This window comes from Nycticebus coucang, chromosome 9 (genome assembly GCF_027406575.1).
Source record: "Nycticebus coucang isolate mNycCou1 chromosome 9, mNycCou1.pri, whole genome shotgun sequence".
NCBI classification, from domain to species: domain Eukaryota; kingdom Metazoa; phylum Chordata; class Mammalia; order Primates; family Lorisidae; genus Nycticebus; species Nycticebus coucang.
In genome coordinates, this window is record NC_069788.1 from 49,506,462 (window position 1) to 49,525,557 (window position 19,096).

Consider the following 19,096-nt stretch of genomic DNA (forward strand, 5'->3'; position numbering starts at 1 on the left):
GCTCAAGTGATCCTCTTGTCTCAGCCTTCTGAGTAGCTGGGACTACAGGCACAATACTGGGCTATTTTTACAGATGGGGTCACCACTTGCTCAAGCTGGTCTCCAACTCCTGAGCTCAAGCCATCTGCCCACCTCAGCCTCCCAGAGTGCTGGATTACAGGTGGGAGCCACCTTGCCGGGTCATTCTGCCCTCTCTCTCTCTCTTTTTTTTGAGACAGAGCCTCAAGCTGTCGTCCTGGGTAGAGTGCCATAGCATCACAGCTCACAACCTCAAACTCCTCAGCTCAAGCGAGTCTCCTGCCTTTGCCTCCCAAGTAGTTGGGACTACAGGTGCCCACCACAACGCCCGGCTATTTTTTGGTTGCAGCCGTCCTTGTTGTTTGGCGGGCCGGGCTGGATTCCATTCCGCTAGCTCAGGTGTATGTGGCTGGCGCTTTAGCCGCTTGAGCCACAGGCGCCAAACCCCCCTCTGTTTTTAATCCAGAATCATCCAGTCTTTTTTTTTTTTTCTTGGAACTGACTTTTTGAAGAGATTAGACCAGCTGTCTTCTAGAATTTTCTACATTCTGGATTTGTCTTATTGTTTCTGTGATGTCAGTTAATGTATTCCTCTATCTCCCTGTATTTCCAGTTTTTTAAAGATTAGATTCCAGGGCGGCGCCTGTGGCTCAGCGGGTAGGGCGCCAGCCCATATGCCGAGGGTGGTGGGTTCCAACCCGGCCCCGGCCAAACTGCAACAAAAAAATAGCCGGGAGGGTGCCTGTAGTCCCAGATGCTTGGGCGGCTGAGGCAAGAGAATCGCCTAAGCCCAGGAGTTGGAGGTTGCTGTGAGCTGTGTGAGGCCACGGCACTCTACCAAGGGTGATAAAGTGAGACTCTGTCTCTACAAAAAAAAAAAAAAAAAAAAAAAATTAGATTCCAGTTACCCAATTTTGGGACTAATTCTTCAAAACTGCTATATACTTCATATTGCCTCACATCAGAAGGCATGTAATATGCGGTCATCCCATAAGTAGTGATGCTAAGTGTGATTGCTTGGTTAAGGTGGACACTGTCACATCTGCTCTATAAAGATTATGTTTTCCCCATTTGCAATTAGCAAGTTATCCTCATGGTTCTTTGATGCCATGTGAACATGCTTAAAAACTTTCACCCAATAATTGCCATCCATAGTGATCTTTGCCTGAATTAGTTATTTCATGAGGAATTACAAAACCGTCCTTTCCTACTTCTCCCACTCTTTCTATGTCTGTAAGGGCATCATTACCTGGAGAGGAGCTTTCCCAGCTGGGGTATCTACTGTTCCTTTTAAAAAGGCAAAATAAATGCTTAATTATTTCCCTTTAATTACCAATGTTCAGAATAAAGTGTTGATATAATATTCATCTACAAAGGTGAAAATTTTGTTCTTTTTTAGACTAAAGATTCAGGGGTTTTAGCTGATGTTTTACAATATATTTCAGTCATGGTTGTTTTTGTGCTCAAACTGTACCAAATACATCCAGTGGGAGCCCTTTTAAGTGAACTTTTATAATCCTTTTTTTTTTTCTTTTGGCCGGGGCTGACTTTGAACCCACCATCTCCACTATATAGGACCGGCGCCCTACTCCTTTGAGCCACAGGCGCTGCCCTTTTATAATCCTTTCGACATGCTCTGAAAGTTTTCTGTGATCACTTGATTGCTTTTGGCACAGCCAAATGTCCCAGGCTCAATTTTTACTTTCCCAGCTCTAGGTGTGGAACCAGCCATTTCTCTCTCTCTCTCTCTCTCTCCCCCCCCCCCCCCCCCCCCCGTCAGTCTTAAGACATGGGATCTTATGTTTTATGTATCACCCAGGCTTCTCTTAAATGTCTGGCCTCAAGCAAACCTCCCACCTGAGTCTCATGAGTAGCTGGGACTTTGGCGTGCACCATTGCTCCTGGCTTGAGCCATTTTTCTAAGGAATGTTGGTTCTTTTTTTGAGGAATGGTATTTAGAAATTACTCTTTTTTTTTTTTTTTTTTTTTTTGTGGTTTTTGGCCGGGGCTGGGTTTGAACCCGCCACCTCCAGCATATGGGACCAGCGCCCTACTCCTGGAGCCACAGGCGCCGCCCTAGAAATTACTCTTTAATGCCAGGAGCGCTCACTGCTGCCAGCTCATTATGTGCTGGTATCATTGCTTTAAGTCACTTTCAGTTTTAAAAACAACTTTGAATTAATACTGACATTTCGTTGTTTTTTTTTTTTCTTTTTTCAGTTTTTGGCTGGGGCTGGGTTTGAACCCACCACCTCCAGCATATGGGTCTGGCGCCCTACTCCTTTGAGCCACAGGTGCCGCCCAATACTGTCATTTCATTTTTTTGTTTTTTTTTTTTAATTGTTAAATCATAGCTGTGTACATTAGTGCAATCAAGGGGTACAATGTGCTGGTTTCATATACAATCTGAAATATTCTCATCAAACTGTTCAACGTAGCCTTCATGGCATTTTCTTAGTTATTGTATGTAGACATTTGTATTCTGCCTTTAGTAAGTTTCACCTGTACCCATTCTAAGATGCACCATAGGTGTGGCCCCACCCATTACCCTTCCTCCACCCTAACATCCCCCCTCCCTTCCCCTTCCTTGGCCCTTTCCTCATAGTCTTGTGCTATAGTTGGGTTATAGCCTTCATGTGAAAGCTATAATTTAGCTTCTTAGTAGGGCTGAGTACATTGGATACTTTTTCTTCCATTCCTGAGATACTTTACTAAGAAGAATATGTTCCAGCTCCAACCATGTAAACATGAAAGAGGTAAAGTCTCCATCTTTCTTTAAGGCTGCATAATATTCCATGGTGTACATGTACCACAATTTGCTAGTCCATTCCTGGGTCAATGGGCATTTGGGCTTCTTCCATGACTTAGCAATTATGAATTGGGCTGCAATAAACATTCTGGTATAAACAATCTTTGTTATAATGTGATTTTTGGTCTTCTGGGTATATACCTAGTAAAAGAATTATAGGATTGAATAGCAGGTCTATTTTTAGGTCTTTAAGTATTCTCCAAACATCCTTCCAGAAAGAACGTATTAGTGTGCATTCCCACTAGCAGTGTAGAAGTGTGCCCTTTTCTCCACATCCATGCCAATATCTCTGGTTTTGGGATTTTGTTATGTGGGCTACGCTTACTGGGGTTAGGTGATATCTCAAAGTAGTTTTGATTTGCATTTCTCTGATGATTAAGGATGATGAGCTTTTTTTCATGTGTTTGTAGATCGTGCGTCTGTCTTCTTTAGAGAAGTTTCTCTTCAAGTCCCTTGTCCACCCTGAGATGGGATCACTTGTTCTTTTCTTGCTAATACGTTTGAGTTCTCTGTGGATTCTGGTTATTAAACCTTTATCGGAGGTATAACCTGCAAATATTTTCTCCCATTCTGAGGGCTGTCTGCTTGCTTTACTTACTATGTTCTTGGCTGTGCAGAAGCTTTTTAGTTTGATCAGGTCCCAGTAGTGTATTTTTGATACTGCTTCAATTACCTGGGAGTCCTCCTCATAAAATATTCATCCCTTCAAGAGTTTCCCCTGCACTTTCTTAAAGTATTTTTTTTTTTTTCCACTCAAATCTCTTTATTCTTCAAGTATTTTTATAGTTTCATGTCTTAAGTTTAAATCTTTTATCCAGTGAGAGTCTATCTTAGTTAATGGTGAAAGGTGTGGGTCCAGTTTCAATCTTCTACAGGTTGCCAGCCAGTTCACCCAGCATCATTTGTTAAATAGGGAATCTTTTCCCCACTGAATGTTTTTCTTTTTTTTTTTTTTTTTTTTTTTTATTGTTGGGGATTCATTGAGGGTACAATAAGCCAGTTACACTGATTGCAATTGTTAGGTAACCACTGAATGTTTTTCATTGGCTTGTCAAAGATCAAATAACGGTAAGTAGCTGGATTCATCTCTTGGTTCTCTATTCTGTTCCAGACATCTACTTCTCTGTTTTTGTGCCAATACCATGCTGTTTTGATCATTATATTGATTTATAGTACAGTCTCAGGTCTGGTAGTGTGATTCCTCCTGCTGTGTTTTTATTGCTGAGTAATGTTTTGGCTATTCGAGGTTTTTTTCTGATTCAATATAAAAAGAAGTATTATTTTTTCAAGATCTTTAAAATATGACAATGAAGCTTTAATAGGAATTGCATTAAAATTATATATTGCTTTGGGTAGTATAGACATTTTAACAATGTTGATTCTTCCCAGCCATGAGCATGGTATGTTTTTCCATTTGTTAACATCTTCAGCTATTTCTTTTCTTAAAGTTTCATAGTTCTCTTTGTAGAGATCTTTCACATCCTTTGTTAGGTATACTCCCAAATATTTCATCTTCTTTGGCACTACTGTGAAAGGAATAGAGTCCTTGACTGTTTTTTCGGCTTGATTATTGTTGGTATATATAAAGGCTACATATTTATGGGTGTTGATTTTGTAGCGTGAGACATTGCTGTATGCCTTGATCACTTCTAAAAGTTTTTTTTTTTTTTTTTTTTTTTGTAGAGACAGAGTCTCACTGTACTGCCCTCGGGTAGAGTGCCGTGGCATCACACGGCTCACAGCAACCTCTAACTCCTGGGCTTAAGCGATTCTCTTGCCTCAGCCTTCCAAGCAGCTGGGACTACAGGCGCCCGCCACAATGCCCGGCTACCTTTTTGTTGCAGTTTGGCCGGGGCTGGGTTCGAACCCGCCACCCTCAGCACATGGGGCCGGTGCCCTACTCACTGAGCCACAGGCACCGCCCACACTTCTAAAAGTTTTGTAGTAGAATCCTTAGTGTTTTCCAGATACATGATCATATCATCTGTGAAGAGTGAAAGTTTGATCTCTTCTGACCCTATGTGGATACCCTTGATCGCCTTTTCTTCCCTAATTGCTATGGCTAAAACTTCCATTACAATGTTAAAGAGCAATGGAGACAATGGGCAACCTTTCCTGGTTCCCAATCTAAGTGGAAATGATTTCAATTTAACTCCATTCAATACGATATTAGCTGTGGGTTTGCTGTAGATGGCCTCTATCAGTTTAAGAAATGTCCCTTCTATACCAATTTTCTTAAGTGTTCTGATCATGAAGGAATGCTAGATATTATCAAAAGCTTTTTCTGCATCAGTTGAAAGAATCATATGGTCCTTATGGAGAGGGGAGGCTTTTTTTTTCTCCAAATAGTCAATGCAATTTTATTTTTAGAAACAAAAACAAATCCGGAGGCATCACATTACCAGACTTCAGGTCTGACTACAAGTCTATAGTGATCAAAACAGCATGGTACTGGCACAAAAATAGAGATATAGATCTATGGAATAGAAGAGAGAATCTAGAGACGAACCCAGTCACATATTGTCATTTGACCAAACAAAAGCATGGGCTGAGGAAAAGAATCCCTATTTAATAAATGGGTGTGGAGAACTGGTTAGCCACATATAGAAGACTGAAAATAGACCTGCACTTTTCACCACTGACAAAAATTGACTCTCACTGGATAAAAGATTTAAATTTAAGACATAAAACAGTAAAAAGTCTAGAACAGAGTGTGGTAAAAATGCTTCATGATATTAGTTGGGAAAAGATTTTATGACGAAGAACCCCCTGGCAATTGCAGCAACTCTAAAAATAAATAAGCAGAATTTGATTAAGCTAAAAAGCTTCAGCACAGCTAAGGGTACCTCAACTAAAGCAAACAGACAGCCTTCAGAATGGAGATTTTTGCATGTTACAAATATGACAGTGGGCTGATAACCAGAATCTATAGAGAACTCAAATTAATCAACAAGAAAAGAGCAAACAACCCCATGTATAAGTGGACAAGAGACTTGAACAGAAGCTCCTCTGAATATGACAGATGAATGGCCACCAAACACATGAAGCAATGCTCATTATTTTTAATCATCAGAGCAATGCAAATTCCAGTAAGATTCCTAATTCCAGTAGGATTAGCCCACATCCCAAAGTCCCAAATCTGCAGATGCTTGTGTGAAAGTGGAGAGAAGGGAACACTTCTACACTGCTGGTAGGATTGCAAACTAATACAACCTTGATGGAAAGAAGTATGGGGAATTCTGTCTTTTTTTTTTTCTCTTTTGAGACAGAGCCTCAAGCTGCTGCCTTGGGTAGAGTGCCGTGGCATCACAGCTCACAGCAACCTCCAACTCCTGGGCTCAAGCTATTCTCTTGCCTCCTCCTCCCAAGTAGCTGGGACTACAGGCACCCACCACAATGCCCAGCTATTTTTGGTTGCAGTCATTATTGTTGTTTGGTGGGCCCGGGCTGGATTCGAACCTGCCAGCTCAGGTGTATGTGGCTGGCACCTTAGCTGCCTGAGCCACAGGCACTGAGCCAGGGAATTCTGTTGTTTTTTTTTTTTTTTTTTTTTTTTTTGAGACAGAGTCTCATTTTGTCACCCTTGGTAGAGTGCCATGGTGTCACGGCTCACAGCAACCTCAAACTCTTGGGCTTAAGCTATTCTATTACCTCAGCCTCCAAAGTAGCTGGGACCATAGGCACCTGCAACAACGTCCAGCTATTTTTTGTTGCAATTGTCATGGCTGTTAGCAGTCGCAGGCTGGGTTCTAACATATGTGTATATGGCTGGCGCCCTACTCACTGAGCTACTGGAGCCGAGCCAGGGAATCCTTTTTTTTTTTTTTGAGACAGAGCCTCAAGCTGTCAACCTGGGTAGACTGCTGTGGCATCACAGTTCACAGCAACCTCCAGCTCCTGGGCTCAAGCAATTCTCCTGCCTTTGCCTCCCAAGTAGCTGGGATTACAGGCACCCACCACAATGCTTGGCTATTTTTTGGTTATAGCTGTCATTATGGTTCGGCGGGCCCAGGCTGGATCAGAACCCACCAGCTCAGGAGTATGTGGTTGGCGCCTTAGATGCTTGAGCCATAGGCACCGAGCCAGGGAATTCTTACAGTACTAAAAAATCGACTTTCCATTTGTTTTTCTGAGCAGATATCTAGATACCTAGGTACCTACTGTTTTTCTGAGTAGATACCTCAGAAAAACAAAAATCATTTTATCACCAAGACATTTGCACCAGAATGTTTATGGCAGCTCAATTCATAATTGTCAAGTTGTGGAAGCAAAAATGCCCATCAACCCGTGAATGGATTAACAAACTGTGGCATATGTATGCTATGGAGTACTATTCAGCCATAAGAAAAGATGGAGACTTTACATCTTTTTTGTTTACTTGGATGTAGTTGAAACATGTTCTTCTTAGTAAAGTATGTTAAGAATGGGAGGGCGGCGCCTGTGGCTCAAGGAGTAGGGCGCCGGTCCAATATGCCGGAGGTGGTGGGTTCAAACCCTGCCCCGGCCAAAAAAAAAAAAAAACAGAATGGGAAAAAAAATCTAATGTACTCAATACTAATATGAAACCAATGTATAAATAACTACATGCCCACATGAATGATAAAACACAAATGTAGTTTATCGAGTGGGAAGAGAGAGACGGGGAGAAGGTACAATTGGTTGGATGTCACCTAATGCGCACAATGTGAGGGTATTCAGCACACCCTCGGGTGAAGGGCTCAACTAGAACTTGAACTTTACCTTAGAACTGAAAACAGTGTAACTTAAAAATTACAAGCCTCTGGGCGGTGCCTGTGGCTCAGAGGGTGGGGCGCCAGCCCCATATGCTGGAGGTTGCGGGTTCAAACCCAACCCTGGCCAAAAAAAAAAAAAAAAAAATTACAAGCCTCGGCGCCTTACCAACTGAGCTACAGGCGCCACCAAGTGTTATAATTTTAATACAGTTTTTTCCTTCCTTAAAATGTGTATACTTTTTTGCACCCTCTGTATCTCTATATATTCTATTGATTCTGTTTCTCTGGAGAACCCTGATTAATTTAATAGCATAGAAAGTAAAAATGCGATCCAGCATAGGGGCTGACCTGTAATCCCAGATCTTTGAGAGGCTGAGGTCAGAGTATCTCTTGAGACTAGGAGTTTGAGATTAGCCTTGGCAACACAGCAAGACCCCATTTCTAAAAACAAAATTAAAAAATTATCCAAACATGGTGGTAAAAACAAAAGCATAGGTCATAGAGCACATGCTCTATCATAATGGTAATACTTTTTAGGAAACAGAATTTTTTCTGTGCAAACCTAACGAGTCTAATGAGAGAATTTAATAGGAATACTGTGTGAATGTTTCCATTATTTGTACATTTCTTCTTTTTGAGACAGTCTCATTTTGTTGCCCTTGGTAGAGTGCCATGTAGTCATAGTTCACAGCATCCTCAACCCTCTGGGGCTCAAGTGATTCTCTTGCCTCAGCTTCCCAAGCAGCTGGGACTATAGGCGCTTGCCACAACGTCTGGCTATTTTTAGAGACCAGGTCTTGCTCTGGTTCAGGCTGGTCTTGAACTCCTGAGCTAAAGCAATCCACCTGCCTCGGCCTCCCAGAATGCTAGGATTACAGGCATGAGCCATCGTGCCTGGCTTATTTGTACATTTCTTATCTGCCTAAATGAACAAAGCTGGCTGCTGGACTCAAGCATAGTAAGAGTAAAGAAAAAGGGAATCTAGCTTTGCATAGTGGCAGTATCATAGCCAATGAGGTTTATCCAAGGCACAATTATTGCTAATTGAAAACTTTTCCCAACACCCCTCTGACTTTCAATATAGTCAGCACTGGCAATTTGACAGTCTCTACAGAGACTGAATAAAAAAAGAAAAGCAAAAGGGAATTTACCTTTTAGCGTTTTTCTTGTGCTCTTGTTTTTTTTTTCCCTCTGTAGTCATACCCAGGAATCCAGTGTCTCTGAACATTTAGCAGCCTCCCACCCAGCAGAACCCCTGCTGAGGTCCAGGGCCATGGTGGCAGTGAGTGGAGAAGAGATAGAGAGACCTTTGGTTTGTGTGTCCAGTGTCTGGAGCCTCAGGAATATACTACATCTGCATGGTCTCAGGTACTTGGAGGCTGAGGTGGGAGGATTGCTTGAACCCAGGAACTGGAGGCTGTACTCCAGCCCAGCCTGGGTAACAAAGTGAGACCCTGACTTAAACAAATAAACAAAAAGAACAAACGAAAAAAGAAAGCAAAATACACTATGAAATCGCCATTGTTAACTGATTTATTCTGTATTTCCTCCTCCTTTTTATTTCTGTTCACGTATCAGCAAAGGTGGGTGGAGGGGAAAGTTTGAATAAAAAAGATTCTTCCAAGGCTTGGCGCCTTTAGCTCAAGCAGTTAGGGCTCCAGCCACATACTCCAGAGATGGTGGGTTCGAGCCTAGCCTGGGCCTGCCAAACAGCAATGACAACTACAGCCAAAAAATAGCTGGGCATTGGGTGGTGCCTCTGGCCCAGTGGGTAGGGCACCGGCCCCATATACCGAGGGTGGCCAGTTCAAACCCGGCCCAGGCCAAACTGCAACAACAACAACAACAAAAACAGCTGGGCGTTGTGGCAGGTGCCTGTAGTCCCAGCTACTCTGGAGGCTGAGGCAAGAGAATTGCCTAAGCCCTGGAGTTAGAGGTTGCTGTGAGCTGAGACGCCACAGCACTCTACCGAGGGTGATAAAGTGAGATTCTGTCTCTACAGAAAAAAAAAAATAGCTGGGCATTGTGTTGGGCGCCTGTAGTCCCAGCTACTTGGGAGGCTGAGGCAGGAGAATCGCTTAAGCCCAAAGAGTTTGAGGTTGCTGTGAGCTGTGATGCCATAGCACTTTACCAAGGGCGACATAGTGAGACTCTGTCTCAAAAAAAAAAAAGATTCTTCCAATTTATATTATTCTACAACTATTATTAATTTATGACGTGGACATTTACATATATATAATATATACACATACATATATATTTTAAAAAATTATAGTGTGCTATTTCATTGTAAGTATACAACTTACTTTATTAAACTATTTCAGTAAGTACATCCCCTCACCAAATATTCACTAATATGCACATAATGCCTCAAAAATAATCTTGCACTTATTTCTTGCACACTAGAGGGAGCATTTCTATAACTTTCTAACTTCTATGACCTGATGTTTTTGTCTCCCCAAATTTGTATGTTGGAGCTCTAATCCCCAATGTGATGGCATTTGGAGGTGAGGCTTTTGGGAAAGCAGTTTGGATGAAGTCATGGGTATGGAGCCTCCATGATGGGATTGGTGCCCTTAGAAAGGGTTGAAAGGAGGTCCTCTGTCTCCTGCCATGTGAGCACACAGCAAGGAAATTGAGCATCTGGCTCGGTGCCTGTAGCTCAAGCGGCTATAGCACAGCCACATACACGGAGGCTGGTGGGTTCGAATCCAGCCTGGGCCCACCAAACAACAATGACAACTGCAACCAAAAAATAGCTGGGCATTGTGGCAGGTGCCTGTAGTCCCAGCTACTTGGGAGGCTGAGGCAAGAGATTCGCTTAAGCCCAAGAGTTTGAGGTTGCTGTGAGCTGTGATGCCACGGAACTCTACCCAGGGCTACAGCTTGAGATTCTGTCTCAAAAAAAAAAGGTTGGGCATCTACAAACTAAGAAAAGGGCCCAAGCCAAGCACCTGATCTGCCAATCTGCCAGTGCTTTGAGCCACAGGCGCTGCCCAATCTGCCAGTGCTTTGAACTTGAACTCCCCAGTCTCCAGAAATGTGAGAAATGAACTTTTGTTGTTTTTAAGCACGGTCTGTGGTACTTCGTTTTAGCAGCCCAAACTGGCTGAGATACTAATTTAAGTGAAACTGCTAAATCAAAGATTATGAATATTTTAAATATTTAACATTAATGGGTACTAAGTCACATCTCCTAAAAGGAAGTAGTTTATACCTACATCAACAAGTAAGGCTAAAAAAATTGTTTTCATGGTCAACCTCTGGTAGATGAAATATTATGGTTTTTTTAAAATTAATTTATAGTTGAATATATGATGGACATTACAACTCTGCTATGTATGTTGATACTGTTTCTATTTTTCCTCTTTGCTACAAGCTGTTGTTTTTCAGAGAGGAAGTCTTGCTCTGTGGCCTAGGCTGGAGTGCAGGGGCATCATCACAGCTCACTGCAACCTCAAACTCCTCAAGCGATCTTCCTGCCTCAGCTCTCAAGTAGCACGTGCTACCATACCTGGCTCACAAGCTATTTTGACATTGTCTTTCCATTCCCTCCTTTCATTTCCACAATACACCCTCCAACAGAAGCCACTGACAATAACAGAAAACAGCTTCTCTGAGGGCCCTACGTTCATCTCCCCTCTTTTGTCCCTGGACATGGAATTCTCCTTAGATGAACAAGCTCCTCACCCCATGAACTGATTCCCTACATGCAGCTCTAGACCCATGGAGGAGGTCTTGCTGGGTCAAGTCAAAAAGTCCTTCCATTGGCAGTGCCTGTAGCTCAGTGGGTAGGGTGCCGGCCACATACACTGAGGCTGGCGGGTTCGAACCCTGCCTGGGCCAGCTAAAACAACAATGCAAAGTACAACAACAAAAAACATAGACAGGCATGGTGGTGGGCGCCTGTAGTCCCAACTACTTGGGAGGCTGAGGTAAAAGAATTGCTTAAGCCCAAGAGTTTGAGGTTGCTGTGAGCTGTGATGCCATGGCACTCTACCCAGGGCAACAAAGTCAGACTCTGTCTTAAAAAAAAAAAAAAAAAAAAAGGCCTTCCTGAGGACCCAGACACTGGACACACAAACCAAAGGTCTCTCTATCTCTTCTCCACTCACTCCCACCATGGCCCTGGACCTCAGCAGGGGTGCGAGGCTGCTAAATGTTCAGAGACACTGGATTCCTGGGTATGACTGCAGAGGGGAAAAAAACAAGAGCACAAGAAAAACGCTAAAAGGTAAATTCCCTTTTGCTTTTCTTTTTTTATTCAGTCTCTTTAGACTCGTGAGCTCAGGCAATCCACCTGCCTCGGCCTCCCAGAGTGCTGGGATTACAGGTATGAGCCACCTCGCACAGCCCTAAACTCCCTTATTAGACTTGCTAGGTTAGTATAGAAAAAGTTCTGTTTCCTAAAAAGTATTACCATTATGGAAGAGCATGTGCTCTGTGACCTTTGCTTTTTTTTTTTTCCTTGTTTTAATTCTTTAAACAACAATTAAAATGAGGTAGACATTATTACAACTCCACCTTGGAAGTGAGAAAACTGAGACTTTATAGTGATGCTTTCATTGGAAACATTTCTTACTCAGAAATAGGTAAACTAAAAAAAAAAAAAGTGGTACAGTTTGTTTCCACTTTCAGGGAAAAACCCACAAAACACTGGAGCTACTAGATATGAATGTTATGAGTTTATCTCATTTTCTATATGGTTGTTTCTCATTGACTGGTGAACATTTCACTTAGCAATCTTGACCCTGCCCTACCATCTGTCTTTCCTGATGCACCTCTAGCCTCTGAGTGTGACAACAGCTGCTGTACAACCGGACAAAGAACCACCAGGCTTGGGACATGGTTTCTCATTAGTTTGCATAAGCAGAAATATAGCAGCTGAAAGGAGACGGAATCTTCTACATAATTTACTGATGAGATTTTCCTGGATGAGTCACATTTTAATGAGTGCTTTGATGATGCACTTCTTCCATTTGAATATATGCTGTGTGTGCATGTTATCTTTCAGTTCCAACTGTCCTTAAACTCAAAGATCAACATGAACTCAACTTAGGATCAGACCATCAAATGTCTGTATCACAAATTGTTAAAGCATCATTTTCAAAAGTAATTAAGCGTAATCAGTCACATCACTTTTACTTGAAGATATTACAATTAATAATCTTGTGAGAGCAAGATATTCTTTGCACATCAAATAAAAACTGTTATTTTGGCCTTGAGCAGTGGCTCATTCCTGTAATCCTAGTACTTGGGAAGATGAGGTGGGAGGATTTTTTTTTAAGGCTAGGAGTTTGAGATCAACTTGAGCAATAGTGAGACCTGAGATCCATTTCTACAAAAAATTTTAAAATTAGCCAGGTGTGGTGGTATGCACCTGTACACCCAGCTACTTGGGAGGCTTCTCATTTGAGCCCAGGAGTTGGAGTTTGCCATGAGCTGATGATTCCACTGCACTCTAGCCCGGACAACAGAGTGACATTTTATCTCAAACACATGAACAGAAAAACCTGTAATTTAAATTATTTTATTTTTATTTATATATTTTTTTGAGACCAAGTCCCACTCTGTCACCCTGGGTAGAGTGCCGTGGTGTCATAGCTCACAGCAACCTCAAACTTTGGGCTCAAGGAATCTTCCTGCCTCATCCTCCTGAGTAGCTGGAACTACAGGCAAGCAGCACTACTTGTGACTAGTTTTTCTATTTTTAGTAGAGGCAAGGTCTTGTTCTTGCTCAGGCTAGTCTCGAACTCCTGAGCTCAAGCAATCGACTCCCCTTGGACTCTCAGAGTGCTAGGATTACAGGCATGAGCCACAACTCCTGGCCAAAATTTCTATTTTAAAAATATAATGTATATTTGGCGCGGTGGGTCACACCTGTAATCCTAGCATCTGGGAGCTGGAGACAGGTGGATTGTTTGAGCTCATGTGTTTAAGACCAGCCTGAGCAAAAGTGAGACCCCAGTCTCTACTAAAAATAGAAAAACTGAGGCAAGATGATCATTTGAGTCTGAGTTGGAGGTTGCTGTGAGCTGTGACGCCACGGCACTATACCCAGCGTGACAGCTTGAGACTCTGTCTCAAAAAAAAAAAAAAAAAAATATATATATATATACACACATACATATTGAACAATGTATTGCTACAGTAGAACATCTAAATACACATAAATAAGAAAACACGCAATTTAAGGCTTGGCACCCGTAGCTCAATGAGTAGGGCGCTAGCCACATACACTGAGGCTGGTGGGTTCAAGCCCGGCCTGGGCCTGCTAAACAACAATGACAACTGTAACCAAAAAAAGTAGCCAGGGGTGTGGCATGTGCCTGTAGTCCTAGCTACTCTGGAGGCTGAGGCAAAAGAATCACTTAACCCAAGAGTTTGAGGTTGCTGTAAGCTGTGATGTCACTGCACTTTACTATGGGTGACATAGTGAGACTCTGTCTTAAAAAAAAAGAAAAGAAAAGAAAAGAAAACATGCAATTTAAAAAGTAGGGAAGATGCTTTAAAACCTTGGAAACGATAAATCCCAGGCACCTAGTTTCTGACTGTGACTTTGCCCTTCTAAATATTCAACAAGCATCTCTCTCCTAAGTGTGTTTAAAGATAAGAAATGTGGGTGGCGCCTGTGGCTCAGTGAGTGGGGCATGGGTCCCATATACGGATGGTGGTGGGCTTGAACCCGGCCCGGCCAAACTGCAGGAAAAAATAGCTGGCTGTTGTGGCGGGCGCTTGTAGTCACAGCCACGTGGAAGGCTGAGGCAAGAGAATCGCCTTAGCCCAAGAGCTGGAGGTTGCTTGTGAGCTGTGACACCACAGCACTCTACCCAGGGTGACAAAGTGAGACTCTGTCTCTAAAAAAATAAAAATAAAAATATAAAGATCAGAAATGACTATTTTTATCATATAGGGTAGTAGAATTCAGATGTGATCTGCCAGCGTCCTTCTTGTCTATATTATAGCCTTTCTTTGCCAGAGGGCTCTGTGATGAGCAAGGGCCTGAGACTGCCTACTGAGATTTTAGAAAGTCATCCCTGAGCTGTGAGATGCCCTGAGGTTCCAGGTTAGAGCCTTTCTCTTTTGTGTGTGGGTTTCTTCTTCAATTTTTTCCTCCCTCACTGTGTGGGCAAGCAGGACTCTAAAAACACAGCAGGGCAGCCTGACTCACGCTTGCTCTTTATACAACTGTGGGAGGGTCCTTCTAAGAATAGAAACTGCAGAAGTTGAGAAGGTCAAAGGAGAGGAAGGAAACTAGAGGTCATATGCAGCCAACAGAAAGCATTCCATAAATGCAGTCCAGAAAAGTACAGTTGCAGTTTGTCTCCAGAGAAATGAAGAGTTTCAGCAACTCACATCAGGTGTCTGCAGCCCACAGGGACCTATTCGTTGGGTTTATGACACTGGACAAATCTCTCAGCCTTAGAGCTTTGGTTTCTTTTTCACCCAAATGCAATAATGTTAAATGTATACATAAAAAAGCTTGGAGTAATTAAAAGGATAATCTGCAATTTGGAAAACTGTAGCATGTATGTTAAGTGGAAAAAAGTATTAAATATATTCTGAAAATGGAAATGGAGGTCATGTCAAACAAACATTCCACATATAGGGAAAAAGACCGGCAACAAACACACAAAAATAGGGTTCTGGTTTTCCTAGAAGAAAAAAGAATTTACACCACAGCAGATGCTAACTCCCATGGGTATGAGAAAAGATGCCTGCCAATCTGCTTCCTAAAACTGAGGTAGGGAATGTTATTGATCCGGGTACTAATGGGCACTGATTGCCCCTGGCAGTGAATCAAGCCCAGCAGATTCTCTTTGAGGACTCTAGCACCCCAGCTGTTTTTTGTTTTTGTTTTTTGAAATACAGTCTCACTCTGTCTCCCAGGGTAGAGAGCTGATCCTCTTGCCTCAGCCTCCCTAATAGTTGGGACTACAGGCACCTGGCCATGCCAGCTAATTTTTCTGTCTTTCTTTTTTTTTCCTTGAGACAGAGTTTCACTCTGTCACCTTGGTAGAGTGCTGTGGTGTCAGAGCTCACAGCAACCTCAAATTCTTGGGCTCAAGTGATTTTCTTGTCTCAGCCTTCTGAGTAGCTGGTATCACAGGTGCCTGCTATAATGCCTGTTTTTTTTTTTTTTTTCTTTTGAGACAAAGTCTTACTCTGTGGCCCTCGGTAGAGTGCTGATGTGTCACAGCTCACAGCAACCTCAAATTCTTGGGCTTAAGTGATTCTCTTGCCTCGTCCTCCCAAGTAACTGGGACTACAGGTGCCCACCACGATGCCAGGCTATTTTTTGTTGCAGTTGTCATTGTTGTTTAGCTGGCCTGGGGCAGGTTCAAACCTGCCAGCCCCGGTGTATGTGGCTGGTGCCATAACCACTGAACTACAGGAGCTGAGCCAGGGTTCTGTTTTGATATTCTGAAATTGAGTCATTTCCCTCCCACCCCAAATTTCCAAATTTTATGACATATACTCTTTCACGGCTGCATGTAGTGGCTCACGCCTGTAATCCTAACACTCTGCAAAGCCGAGGCAGGAGGATTCCTTGAGCTCAGTTAGAGACTAGTCTGAGCAAGAGTGAGACCCCGTCTTTACCAAAAAGAGAAAAATTAGCCAGGTGTCGTGCCAGTGATGTAGTCCCAGCTACTTGGGAGGCTGAGGCAGAAGGATACTTGAGCCCAGGTGTTTGAGGTTGCCATGAGCTAGGCTGATGCCACAGCACTCTAGCCTGGGCAATAACAAAAACAAAAAGCAAGATGAAAAAACATAATACAGGATAAATACCACCCAGGAATAGGACTTGACCAGCATTCTCATTAAGTGTTCTCAACTGATTGTTTACATGTTTCTACAAAAGTGAACTTTAAATTTGCATACGTTTGATTACTATGGAATTTGAGCATTTATGCATGCTTGTGACCTGGTTCCCTAGGTCCAAGGGATCACCTGGTCCCTATGCTCATGGCTCCCTTCTTTCACTCAGTGGGCACCACACTTCCCTGCTGAGAGGAACTCAGTCTTTCTGTTTACAATTTTTTTTTTTTTTGAGACAGAAAGAGTCTCACTCTGTTGCTCGGGCAGGAGCACAATGGTATCATCATAGCTCATTAGCAACTTCAAACTCCTGGGCTCTTGAGTGTGAGAAGTTACAGCCAGTTATCTCCAGCAGTCTTTCATAGGAAAGGAGTATTCCTAAAAGTGAAATTTCTCCTCCACAGCAACAGTGTCCTTAAAATAGGGGCTCTGGGGTGAGAATGGGGTGTCCTGCTCAGCAAGCTACTGAGAATTTTCCCTGGGGCAAGTCTGTAAAGCCAGATCTGTGAGGAGAAAGCTCAGTTCCTGGGTGCCATGATCACACCACTGCACTCCAGCCTGGGCAACACCCTAAGACCTCCACCTCTAAAATAAAATTAGGTCAGTGTGGTGGCACACTCCTATAGTCCCAGCTACTCTGGAGGCTGAGGGAGAAGGATTGCTTGAGCCCGGGAGTTCAAGGCTGCAGTGAGTTATGATGGAGCTACTAAACTCCAGTTTTGCCAACAGAGTAAGATTCAGCCTCAAAAAAAAAAAAAAAAAAAGTAAAGATTTATAGTGTTTAAAAAAATCTACAATTACCTCTTCTAGTGTTTTTTTCTTTCTTTTTAAATTTTATTTTTAATTGGGCAATAATTGTTTCTTCATTGGATTGGAGTTACTGTCTGTGTTGTTTCTTCTCAGCTTGAAGGACTTCACTATTTTTTGTAAGACAGGTCTTCTGGAAATAAATGCTCTCAGTCTTTGTTTATGTAGGAATGTCTTCACTTTACCTTCTATTTTTTGTTTGTTCTGGAGATGGGATCTTGCTCTGTCACCCAGGCTAAAGTACTCTGTCACTTGGGCTGGAGTACAGCAGCACTATCACAGCTCACTGCAACCTCATGCTCCTAGGCTTTAAAAAAATTTTTGTTTTCAAGACAGAGTTTCACTTTGTCATCTTTGGTAGAGTGCCATCGCATCATAACTCACAGCAACCTCCAACTCTTGGGCATAAGTGATTCTCTTGCCTCAGCCTCCCAAGTAGCTGGGACTACAGGCACCTGCCACAATGCCCAGCTATTTTTAGAGAATGAGTCTCACTCTGTCTCAGGCTGGTCTTGAACTGGTGAGCTCAGGCAATCCACCTGCCTTGGCCTCCCAGAGTACTGGGATTACAGAAGTGAGCCACCATGCCTGGCTATTATTTATTTTTTAGAGAAGGAGTCTTGCTCTGTTGCCCAGGCTGGAGTGCAGTGATATCATCACAGCTCACTGTGGTCTCAAACTCTTGGGCTCAAGCAATCCTCCCACCTAAGCCTCCCAAGTAGCTGGGACTACAAGTGTGTGCCACCTAAACCCTGGTTAATTAAAATTTTCTTTCTTTTTTTTTTTTTTTTGTAGAGATAGAGTCTCTCTGTTGCCCAGGCTGATCTCAAACGATTGGCCTCAAGCAATTCCCTTGCCTCAGCTTCCCAAAGTGTTTGGGATGACAGGTGTGAGTCATCATGTCTGGCCCTAGTGTCAGGTTTTAAATTCATTCATTCATTTAGGGACAGAGTCTCACTTTGTGGCCCAGGCTAGAGTGCTGTGGTGTCCGCTACCTCAAACTCCTGAGTTCAAGTGATACTGCTGTGTCAGTTTCCTGAGTAAGCTGGAGGGTACAGGTACCCACCACAACACCCCAGTTTTTCGTTTGTTTTTTTTTTTGAGACAGTCCTAAGCTCTCACCCTACGTAGAGTGCCATGGCATCATCATAGCTCATAGTAACCTCCACTCTTGGGTTCAAGCAATCCTCTTGCCTTGGTTTTTCTATTTTTAGCAGAGACAGGGTCTCACTCTTGCTCAGGCTGGTCTTGAACTCCTGAGCTCAAGCAATCCACCCACCACAGCCTCCCAGAATGCTAGGATTGCAGATGTGAGCCACCTGCCTGGCCAGTTTTTCAGTTTTATTTTATTTATTTATTACTATTATTTTTGAGCCAGAGTTTCATTATGTCGCCCTTGGCAGAGTGCTGTGGCATCACAGCTCACAGCAACCTCAAACTCTTGGGCTTAAGAGATTCTCTTGCCTCAGCCTCCCAAGTAGCTGGGACTATAAGCGCCCTCCACAATGCCCTGCTATTTTTTGTTGCAGTTGTCATTGTTGTTTAGCTAGCCTGGGCTGGGTTCGAACCCACCAGCCTTGGTGTATGTGGCTGGCGCTGTAACCACTGTGCTACTTTTGGGGCGCCCAGCCCAGTTTTTCAGTTTTAAAGGATTGTTTGCTTGATGTAAAATTCTTGGTTGACAGCCTTTTTTTTTTTTTTTTAACCCTTACAGTTTCAACACCTTCTGGCTTCCATTTCTCCATTTGTTGAAGTTAGCTGTTAAGCTGTGTGTGTGTTTGTATGTGTATGTGATGAGTTTTTTCTCTTATTGCTTTCAAGATTTTCTTTTTGTCTTTGGCTTGCAAACAGTTTAACTTTAATATATCTAGGTGTGGATCCCTTTATATTTATTCTACTTGGAGTCTGT

The 19,096-nt window shown here is 42.8% G+C and overlaps 1 non-coding gene across 1 annotated transcript; it reads left to right on the top strand.

Moving 5' to 3' along the window:
- The first annotated feature begins 8,543 nt into the window (after window positions 1–8,543).
- Window positions 8,544–8,677, top strand: LOC128594972 (U4 spliceosomal RNA). The gene has a single exon (XR_008382673.1). It is a non-coding gene; the product is annotated as a U4 spliceosomal RNA (small nuclear RNA).
- The last annotated feature ends 10,419 nt before the right edge of the window (window positions 8,678–19,096 follow it).